Source organism: Leuciscus leuciscus (assembly GCF_965113295.1).
Source record: "Leuciscus leuciscus genome assembly, chromosome: 2".
Taxonomy (NCBI): Eukaryota; Metazoa; Chordata; class Actinopteri; order Cypriniformes; family Leuciscidae; genus Leuciscus; species Leuciscus leuciscus.
This window is the reverse complement of record NC_138726.1, coordinates 42,275,465-42,287,260: the sequence shown is the minus strand read 5'-3', so window position 1 is coordinate 42,287,260 and position 11,796 is coordinate 42,275,465. Positions and strand designations below refer to the sequence as shown.

Below are 11,796 nucleotides of genomic sequence, written 5' to 3'. Positions count from 1 at the left end.
TGTCCTGTTGCATTCTACATGTTGTCACTTCTTCTTGAGTCTCTCCATCATTGTCTGACTCCGGGTTGAACATAAAAGGCTTAAAGTTTTTGAAATTTTCAGTGCATGTCTTTGTGAGGTAAAAGGACACAAGCTGTTGAAGCTCCGCCCTTTGTGTCGGGAGCAGCAGCTCATTTGCATTTAAAGGGACAGACACAAAAATGGTGCGTTTTTGCTCACCCTCAAAAAGTGACAATTTTAACATGCTATATAAAAATATCTGTGGGGTATTTTGAGCTAAAACTTCACACATACACACTCTGGGGACATCAAATACTTATTTTACATTTTGTGAAAAGGGCATTATACCACCCCTTTTAAAGAACCATCCTTTCTCAATTGTGAAGAACATTTAAATCATCTAAAGAACCGTTTTCCAGTTCTTTATTAGTATCTATGGTTCTATTGATATCTATTTTTAAGCGTGTATGTCTCCATAATGGCCTTATAAAAGAGATTTCTCCATTACAGATTTCACAGTTCTCTCTCAACATTTAATTTATCAGTAGCCTAATACATTTGACCAAACAATAAAGCTTAGATATAAAGCTCTGTAATTTAAAGGATTATAAATGAAAAAAAAATGTATGTTACAATAAGGTTTAATTTGTTAACGTTAATTAACTACATTAGTTAACATGAACAATGAACAGCACTTCTACAGCTTAGAGAGGCCCTAATTGCAGCATTTAATACATTTTCAAAATCTGAAATTGTATTTGTTAACATTTGTTGTACTTGTACTGTAAACTAGCATGAACAAACTTTTTTTTTTTTTACGGACATTAAGATTAATAAATCCTTTAAAATATATTTTTCCCTTTGTTAGGCCTATGTTAGCTAATGCATTAACTAATGAGAACACATTAGACTTCATTGTAAAGTGTTACCAAATTATGAAATGTTTCTTGATGGAGACAACTAGTGACAAAGAATAAATAAATAAATAACAGCAAACCCATTCGTTATTTTGTCTGCGCACTTCTTCAACACATTACGGTAAAGGGTGGACTTTTGTTGTCTGCGAGCTGGAGACAGACAGCTGAGAGTGAAACAGCCGTGTGTGTGTTTAGAGCTTGAGATTCAGACGCGCTGCACAGCGTCTCGTCCCGAAACCCTAGACCCTAGACGACAACCAAGAAGAGTCACTTGGAATACTGTCCGCAGGTCTAATGTCCGAACACATTTCTTTTCTAAGAAAACTTGCGTTTGTCTTTTTTTTCTTCTGTTAGGGCACAAGCAAAAACATCGCATTTTCACATTTTAAAAGCAGCTGTCTTCTCGGAAGGGGCCGCACCTTCAGCTGAACATCATCCAGGTAGGTTTATGAAAGTTCATGTGCTGTATCGAAGCCGAGATCATTGCTTCAGTCAGTCACACTAACACAATACTAGAGAAAGAAAGGGGTAATTTGGAATGGTTTGAATTTGCTATTTTTTTTTATCTGCAAATTGCTTATTGAATCATGTCCATCACTACATCTTTACTCCTTTGATCAACTTTTTGTGCAACAGCATCCCATTTTTTTAATGCTGCGTTTGTCTGATGTGAGTGTGTTTGAAATGAAGCATATACTTTAGTTGAGAAGTGCATCTTCAGACCCAGGATAGCTAATTAACCTGCAGGTCCATTCAACTGCTCATCTTGCTTTTTATGTGATTATGCCCAGGTCTTTAAATGGCAATTCTGTGTTTGTGTTATGCACTGCCTCTGTTGTTATTGATATTTGTAATATATTACTTTTTTTATTATTATTATTGCATGGCTCTAGAATACTTAATTCTGATTTGCCAATGAGCAGTCAAATATGTAATCTATATTTTATATGCCCTACCACTAAGGAGGCGGTGAAGAGTCCCATTGTTTATAGTTAATCTGTACAAAAAAGTCTTTCATACCAGTATCAATTAATATTTTTAATTGTAAGATTTATTAATGTTAAATAATAACTGGGAATTATCTGCTGTAGGCTACTAATTTTTATGTGTTGTATTCCACTCTGTGTGCTGTCATTAGTCCAAGACAAATTTAAGTAGACTAACCGGATATTTCACCCTTACCTACGACAACACACTAGCGTTACTTTCATGTCACAATGTCACTCCGCAGTCTCTTTTCATTATAACAAAAGTTAGAATAGTTAACTAATGTCAAAAACAGTTTCTACGACTATGTGCTTTAATAAAAATGGCCTCAGAGGACATTATTAATATTTTTTCTATATATGCTGCGCATAAAACTTTTGAGAGATAAAATAGCTTAGAAGTCTAGATGAAAAAGAAAACAAGGCATCATCTTGGCTGGGATAACAACAAACCGATTAGAGAAGAAAACCTCAAATATTCTGGCTAACTAATCCATATGAAAAGTAACTTCAATTAAAGATTAATATATAAATTGCAATATTGTTGCAGTGCTGGTGTTCATGACTGATTGTTATCTATGTAGCAATGGGCCATTTTTCTTGATAAGCCAATAAAAGGCATTCATTCATTATTGTCTAGGGTCATCATCAGGTGGCACTACTCGACTCATTCGATCATGGCTACATCAGCATCCGAATTCATCAGCATCCTTCCTGGCATAGTGCACCTAACCACCACATACTATGTAGGAATTTGTGGACGGATGATTTCAAACACAGTTTATATCTCTAAATCTAGTGATTTATATTTTGGGTTTTATAGGCGTGTGCGGGGTTGGCTCAGCTGACTCATATGGTGCCTAAAAAGCTGTCTAGGTAGACAGAACAGTAGATCTTGAGATGCAACTAGAGGTAAAAAAAAGAGCTCTGTTCCTGGATATGTTCCCATTTACTGTCCTTATTGTCCATATTTTCACATGAATGTCTAAGTATGGAAAATAATTGCCTTGCACCTTGTCTTCTGGGCAATTAATTAAATTGAAACAGTGTCTTTTGAATGTGCTGCATGCTGATAAAGGACAGCGTTTAATCTGAGCCTTATCTCTCTGAGCATAACCAGCTTCACTAAAGCTCATAATAAATTAGTCTGCAAATCCTCCTTGGCTGTAGAGAACATAGAAAGTAAAAAAAAAAAAAAAAAAATAAAAAATCATCTTATCGGTCAATGGTGATACCTTATTACCATGACGGTGTTATCACAGGTAAACTGCTTTCGAGCACAATAAAGATTACGGTGGATAAACACTTATTAACCTATAACCCCTTTAAAATAAACATGACTCTGCTGATTTAATGCTTGGTAGTGATTGAATGAAGCCCATTAGTTAAATGTCAGTCTTGTCACTTGAGTCAACTGAAGAGGTTACACTTCTTTTGGATTTTTGTTTGCAGTATTTTTGGTATAACATTTTTGCAACAGAAGCATTAATAGGCTATAATCGTATTTAGAAAAGACATTAGCAAGTAAGCAAACCATGTTTGCATGAGACAGCAAGTATTGGAATTAGCACTTCATCTCAGTGAATGAGGTCTGGCAAAACCTCATAACAAATGTCAAGCGCAAAACAGTTTGTCTTCCATCCTTTTCTCTCTGCTTTCTTAATTTTAGTCTCGTTCACATGTAAAAAGCTGTAACGTTGAATTTGACCACTGAGGGGGTGGATGTTTCCCTAAGTGAGTCTAGGCTCTTATCCTGCTGACCTTGGGTTTCTCCAGTATAATCCAACTCATGTAATTAAACTCAATACGATTAGTGGGCAGAATGGACACTGTTGGTGTGGAGGTGCGTAGTACACAATGTATATGTGGCAGAATTTAATACTTTTGTGTGGGTTTGCTTCTTTGGTAATGGGAGTGTGCTTGCATATGTGTGAATAATTGAGACACAAATGGATGGATTTCAATGAATTCGTTCACTATGAACAAAGGCATCAATACACATGCCATGACTGGAGAGATCGGTGCCATCCAAGAGAGCATGCTATATGACCTGACCAGTAGCTGCTAAAAAAAAAACATAACAGAACAAGATTCCAGTCAAGAGAGATGAATAGCCTTATAAGTACTGGCAGTCCATTTCCAGTGGCTTTGTAATGGGGTCTATTACAATGCGCTTTACATACTATTAAACCTTTATGTGGGCTTTTTGTAGAGTGGATAGTCACCTGAGTCATAGATGTTATCCAAACAGCTGTCCTGGTGTGTGTGTGCGTGCACTTCTGCATTTTGTCTGAAGGTTGCAGCTGACAGCGGAGCAGTGTGGGAGTCGGCTGGTTTTGGTCGGCTGGCTCACAGTCAGAAAGAGAGAGAGAGAGAGAGATGAACACTCTGTAATTAGCACCCGCGGCTGCATGCTGCATTCCACCTCTGTAAATTACAGAGTGGCCTGCCTGCACTGCCAGACCCAGCAAACCTGCCTGTGTGAGTCTATCCAGACCCCCCTCTTCCCCTCCCTCGGCCTCACGCACATGCAAAACTACAGCTATACCTGCTAGCAGCAGACTTTGCCTTCTCTTCCAGTTCACTTCCACTGTGTTTGTTTCTGCGCTGCAGTAATTGGCGGTGGTGGAGGCTCCCGTCTCTCCGGGGCACGGCCTGCATTGATTTGTTTGGATTTCTGTTCCCCTCCCCAGAGCTTTGGCGTACATATGCGCCACAGACTCCCTACACTGCTGTCTGTCATGTCTGAGCGGCATATTTAAAGAGTTTGGTGTTGTTTATCGAAGTGCACATACTCTGAAATGCACGGCATTTCCATAACACAAGGGATTTCAACATTATGTTTTTTTAAATTAAGAATTGAAGCTTTTGGGTTTTGAAAATATGCTTTGTTTTGAGGGTTTAACAGGGTTAAAGGTGTCAAAATATGCTTTGAGACTGCAAAGGGGTCTTTATTCAGAGTTTATGAGTGGGTTTCGACAGAGGGGGGGGCGAGCCCACCCCCAATAATCATATATGGCTAAATTGTACCTACCAATGGTTACTATGCTGCACTCCATTACACACTGCTGTGTTTGTTGTTATGATCATAGATATACATAGAGCCTTATTAGCAGCAACTTTTTCAATGGGCCACCATACGTAAGCTATCCACCATATTGGAATGATAAAAGCTAGTCAGTGAGCACTTCAGACAAAGTTAACACATGTACAAATATCTGTATCTTCAGCAGATGATTTTAATAGGATTTAGTTTATCATCAATGTTAGATAATTCTGCACGTGCTTAATATATTGGTTAAAGCTCTTCATAAATATTAATATATTTAATAATAAATAATTGATAATCAAAGAACCTTACAGCCAAATTGCTTTCAGTCTCAAATCAAAGAAGGCGGTATATATATTGTTCACTCAAATTCAAAAATACCAATCATCTTATCGGTCATCTTACCTGAAAGTGTGCGTGGTAAAATGTAAGCCGCTAAACATTTCATGTTTGACACCTGTTTTACAATAAAAATGGGAAACGACCAACGGTAGTATTCAGTGATGCAAACTACTACTTTTTTGCAAAATTTCGGTATTTCATGTAATTCATAATTGAATGAATTCAACAAATAAATGTTTCTACATATTAGGCATTCAGTTAAGAGCGAATGTGTTCATTGGTGTTTGTGAGAACATATCTGAGGCTAAGAGCTGTGTGTGTTTGTGAGGGTGGGTGTGTGCGTAACGATCATGTGTAGTCTGTGCTGATGGATGGGACCGAGTAAATGGCTGTGACCCTGACAGAGGTGAGGGAGCTGAGGGACCAAATGAGCTTTGTGACATTGTATGTGTGTTTGGGTGTGTGTGTGTATGTGTGTGTGTGAGAGAGAGAGAGAGAGAGAGAGAGAGAGAGAGAGAGAGAGAGAGATAGATAAAGTGTAGGTTTGTGATTTTGTGCCTAAGTACAGCACACCATATAGGACAAGTGGCCTCTCTTCCCTTCTCCTTCTGTCTTGTGCCATTTGCTGATTTGATCTTGATAGATTGATAATATTTTTTTTTTTTTTTTTTTTACCATTCAACCAACTATGGTGTATCTATACATCCAATGGTATGTCCATCTGTACAATATATATGTAGTGGTTGTCTATACGTCCAGCTGAATATAGTGTTTCTATATTGTATGTCTGTATATCCAGGTTTAAAATTGTGTTTCTATAGTGCATGTCTAAGCCTATACTGTATGTTCCAGCTGAATATAGTGCTTCAATAAAGCTTTCATAATGTTATTTCTCAACGGTCTCATCAGCTGACTCTGCTGTAAGAGGATTTGCCGAACAGCAGTTTCCTGTTTATGTCAGTGCTTCCTGTGTTGAAAGTTATATTGTCACTGGGTTAGTTAATGTAAAGGACCAGCTAATTATAAACAGTGATGCTTTAAAATGTCATCAAAGTCTACCAAATTACAATGCTCTTGCCAGGGTGCACCACTTCTGATGGCATTTTCTTATAAAACTTTACCTTCATTCATGGCCGTTTCAAACTCATCACCATGATACTATTGTGTGTTCTGAGTGGTAACCAGTACTGGCACTTCTATATTTTAATCTGTAGCGTACGTACCCTCACTTTTTCCCGCATGCCGGTACTTCTCACATGTTGACAAGTATAAAAAGTTTTGTGCAATAGTTATAGTGATATTTGCCTTAGCAAGGACTACTAATTATAATGTAAAGCATATGCATACAATGAATAAAGTGTGCTGATCTTCCAGTAATGTTTTAGCACTGGTGCACCAGTCCATGACCCGTGCTTTTGAACTGTACTCCCTGTGCTGGAGCTGACATTGAGAGGGGAAGGCTCTACATTATAAGTTCAGCTCTTCTGCCGCTGAGAAGACCCCCTGAGAGCCTCACAGCAGTTAGGAGACATCAGACAACATCCATAATTTATGACAGAGATAGAGATGCGGCTTGCGGCTTGTTTTTGTGTCTAAGTTGCGCCCTCGTGCACTCCCTCTGTAACAAATGAATAGTGAACGCATTTCCTGCTGTCTTTCCCTCTGTATCTTTCTCTCTCTTTCCCCTAATGCTCAGCTGTTATGCTGCATCTCATAAATCAACTGGGAAGTTATGAAAGCGGAATTTGACATTAGGCCCTCTTTTATTCCGAGTTTTTAACTTTATGTAACTAAAGTAATAATGGGTCATGGTAGAACTCTAGCAACAGGTTGGGGAATCGTTTATGGTTTTGTCGCTTTTTTCATGTTACCTGGGGTGGGAGTCTGTTATATTTTATCTTTTTTTTTCTTGATCTCTTTTTTTGTCATCTTATGATGAGTCTGGTTCTCCATCTTGTAGCTAAACATAAGCTTTTTTTGTTGTTGCCAGAGTGCAATTCCCTCCCATTTTCTGTTAAGCTACTTTGACACAACATGAATTGTGAAAAGTGCTGTACAAATAAAAGCAGGCTTGACAATAAACTGTCAGAGCTTAAAAGTCCTAAAATATGCTTTACTTTTTAGCACAAGTTTCATTTCAGTCACCTTGTTACATGTATAATTATTTTTATTTTACATGTAATTTTTTTTAAATATATATTTTTCAATCTTTACATTATGCTTCTTTAGATTCTACCAGTTAGCCCATATTGCTAATTTGATTCAAAATGTTTAATGTAAATTGAGCAATGTAAATTACTGAATGTAAAGACATTCTTTCACATTGCTTGCTAATTAAAATAACTAAATGAACAGATTTATTTTGTCTTGATTATATGCACAAAAATGAAAATTCAGTGTAATTAATTGAAATATTTCCAGATTATTAACAATTTAATAATAATAAAAAAAAAATCAGGGCAGTGTTGAATCAGAGTTTTGAATTGATTAATTGAAAAAGACCATTTGAACATATAGGCCTATGCCATTTTCGACCTAATTTTAAATCTGAGACACTCATATCTGCAAGTCACAGGGCAAGATTTTTAGGAAACCTGATGACCAAAAAATGTGCCTTCAATTTCCACAAAGTATCTTAATTTTATACAAATTTTTACCAATTTGTACGTGACAGCTGCAGGTTCAGATAAGGCTAGAGCCGAGGTGTTGTTATCAGCTGCTGTGAAGTAGATGCATTTGAAGCCTGCGTTACAAAGCTAAATGATGAGCATGTAAATGTCTCAGAAACCGTCTCCTCTTCTCCTTCTCTCTCATGCATCTTTCCCTCATTTCTCCGACACACTGATTTATAACAAATTGTACGTTTTTCTGTACAAGGCGTGCCTGTCACTTCAGCCTGCCATGAGAGAGACTCTTCAAAGCCAGAAGCTCCAGAATGCTGACGTGAACAATCTCCCAAGCTCTGACATCCTCCCTCAGCCCCTGTTTCTGTATCTCTCGATCTGTCTGTCTCATTTCTGCTTCCTTCATCTTCTCCATCTCTTTCTCGGTTCACCCTCAGTCATGCAAGGCTGTCAGGGCACATCTGTGTGAGACAGAGAGCGAATAAGAACGACAGACAAAAACTCTGTTTGAGTAAGAGAGAGATTCTTGGAAACCATGACTAATTTGTTGCCAAACTCATCAGAGCTACCTGAAAAAGAAAACAGGGTAACACTTAAGTTTAGTTTAAGGTCCCATTCACACTATTAACTAGTTGCTAATTAGCATGCGTATTACTAGGATATTGGATGTTTATTAGCACTTATTGCACATATTAATGCCTTATTCTGCATGACCATATTCTACCCAGTTCCTAAACTTAACAATTACCTCACTAACTATTAATAAGCAGTAATTAGGAGTTTATTGGGGCAAAAGTCATAGTTTATAGTTAGTTAATATTGAGAATTGGACCCTAATCTAAAGTGCGATCGAAAACAGAATAGGATAACATTCAGCAACCATTACTTAAATTCATTAAACTATTGACAAAAAAAGTACCTGTTGGTTTTTTGGACATACTAATACTATGTTTTTTTCTTGTTTTCTTTGGAGTATATCATTAGCATACCATGGTAAAAATACCATGGAGTAGTAATGCACCAAAATGTAAATTACTGTTTTATAATTTATAATTGTATTATTTTTTTTTAATACTTTTATAATGTTTAGAATTACTAAACAAATTCTAGATATTATAATATTTTTTCAGCGATTATGCTTGTTCTTTCTTCAAGTGGCATTATTGGGTAAAATATTGCATAATAGATGAAACAGAATTTTGGCTAAAATAATCAAATTTTTGCCTATAAAGAGTTACCATGGTATACCTATCTTATTCCATTACAGTTTTGCGGTTTTGACAGAACTTTTTTTGTAATGGAAAAGAGACACTAAAAACCCCATTATGTACTATTGTCTTTTAAATGTTTTTTGTCATCATTGTCCGTGTGTGTGCATGTGCAATTAAGTCATAATCTTTTATTATTATTCTTGTATAATGTTGTGCTAAATGTTTTTTGTCATCATTGTCCGTGTGTGTGCATGTGCAATTAAGTCATAATCTTTTATTATTATTCTTGTATAATGTTGTGCTAAATGTTTTTTGTCATCATTGTCCGTGTGTGTGCATGTGCAATTAAGTCATAATCTTTTATTTTGTGTAATGTTGTGCTATTTATAAACATATGTTTTTGATTTCCAACAATAAAAACTCTTCATTCATAAAAGAAAGATATCATAAAAAACAAGTTGACATACTTTGGCAGTTCCTAGTTTGGCAGCGGCTGAACATGTTGCAGTGGTGCCAAGAACCACAGAAAAAAGTTTGAAACTTGACTATAGAAATGCACCGAGGGAAAAGTTGTTATATTGAGGTGTCTTTCAAGGCGTTTGGCTGATGCTCTGTGAGAGTGAAACCAGCCGTTGACTCATCAGCAGCATCTCTGCAGTCTCACAAAGTGCCCTACAAACCTCTGCCTTCGCTCATCCTCCCTGTAGAGCCGACAAAAGGATAACTCTTCCATTAGGCTTAGTTAACTAAAAATGTCCCTTGGAATTTGCTATCTGAGCTGGCCTGCATCAGTATTCTTGACTTATTCAGCTTGATCATGAATACATGACTGGTAGAGGCATGTACTTTGTGTACAAGGCAATTTTAATGAAAGGACTCAGAATAAATCTAGACTGAGTTGTGTCTCAACTGTCAAAGCAAAATGCTCACAGAGATGAGAAAAGGAAGCGACAGAGAGACTTCAGACACACTACCTCAGCTCCACATTGGCAGCTCCACGAAGCCAATGACCTAGCCAAATGCCTGCTTTGTGTGACAACAATGCTGGGATTTGGATTCATCTGAAATATGCTTTCTCTCTCTCTCTCTCTCTCTCTCTCTCTCTGTTTCTCTCTGAGTCCAAGTCTCTTTCTCGTTGTCAACTCTTTGTTCATTCATCTCATGCTGTTTGTGCGATGACGTGATAAATTCTAGGCTGTCATAACACCTTCATTTGCCCCTTCATTAGTTCTTTCCAATGAGAATAGGCTAAACAGAACGAAGCGGAGATGGTTTCTGTCAAAATTGGTTTCTTTGTGTCAGAAGTGCAGTCATGAGATCGAGATTAAGAAAAAGGGCAAAGATAAAGCCATGGCTAATAAATGAAAATGAAGGGTTGTAAACATTGTGTGGACTTTTTCTCTTTTTCCATGTATAATGACATTTTCTTGAATTGTAGCAGGTACATTTGAGCCTAAATAACTTGCGATAATCTGTTACTTGCTGTTCAATTACAGGCGGTTCAGATATTAATGTTCTTATACTGTATAGTAAACTCTTCCTACATTTCCGATACCTCAAAACACTCTAGAGCTGCACAATTGAATTGAAATATTACAATCTTGATTCAAACACCCACACAATCCTATTCTTAGTTGATTCGGCTATGTCTTAACCTTTTACAAGTGCGATCACAGCGAACATTCAAATCTGTGTTGATGCTGCCGCTGACCCAGAGAGAGCAGTTGTCATGTATTGGTATGAAACAGCTTCACAAACAGTCTTTTCAACCACATTATTTATTTCTTTATTTGTTTATGTCCCCGAAGGGCAATTGGTTTTTCAGCAAGACCAGCATACAAAAAAGACAATTTCCAATAGATAAAAAATTACATAATAAACTACACAAGACAATGACAGGCCCAAACAACAACCTACTTCCACCTACTTCCACCTTCCACCTTCACCCTAAGACTGCCATACCAGCATAACAGCGAATGTTAAAACGGACTTAATATACGATTTGTAAAATAAAATCATCAAGGACCGATCAACGTTAAACTTCTCTCCGTAGAAGTTGCTGGCCCTTTTTACAAATCGTCTCCATATTGACATTAAAATTCCGCTCATCAATCACACATCCCAAATACTTATATTATTCAATAATCTCAAAGGGCAGAATCCCGAGGGGACCCTGTGGATGAATACAACACCTCTCTGGAGCCATTCACCCTTACTCTCTGGATTCAATCAGTTAAAAAGTCAAGGGTCCAACAAACGATAGTAAAATTAAAACCAAAGCTCAAAAGCTTCTCTACTAAAATGTGAGGTTGTATCGTATTAAAAGCGGATCAGAAATCAACAAATAAAATTCTAGCATGAGTCTTACTTCCTTCTGAATGCTTAAGTACCTAATTGAACAGAGTGGCCATATCTTCCTCTACTCCACGGCTGGGCCCATAAGCAAACTGAAGAGGGTCAAGGGAATCTTGTACCTTTTGTATGAAGCTCTTTTTTCAGCAATCTTTCAAAACTCTTCATTACTAAGGAAGTCAGAGCAACTGGCCTAAAATCATTTAGTGCTACTGGATGATTGGACTGGAATCTTCAGTCCAGTTCATTATTTGTCTGTTACAATAATTCAAATTATCACAGAAGTACTGGGATAAAAGTTTATAGTTGGGATAA

The 11,796-nt window shown here is 37.1% G+C and overlaps 1 protein-coding gene across 1 annotated transcript in view; it reads left to right on the top strand.

Moving 5' to 3' along the window:
- Positions 1 to 1,076: 1,076 nt before the first annotated feature.
- The window catches only part of dok4 (docking protein 4), a 42,019-nt gene continuing 31,299 nt past the window's right edge, over positions 1,077 to 11,796 (top strand). Inside the window, exon 1 of the mRNA XM_082150336.1 lies at positions 1,077 to 1,357. The gene's annotated coding sequence lies outside the window, so the exon portion shown is untranslated. The remainder of the gene's footprint in view (positions 1,358 to 11,796) is intronic.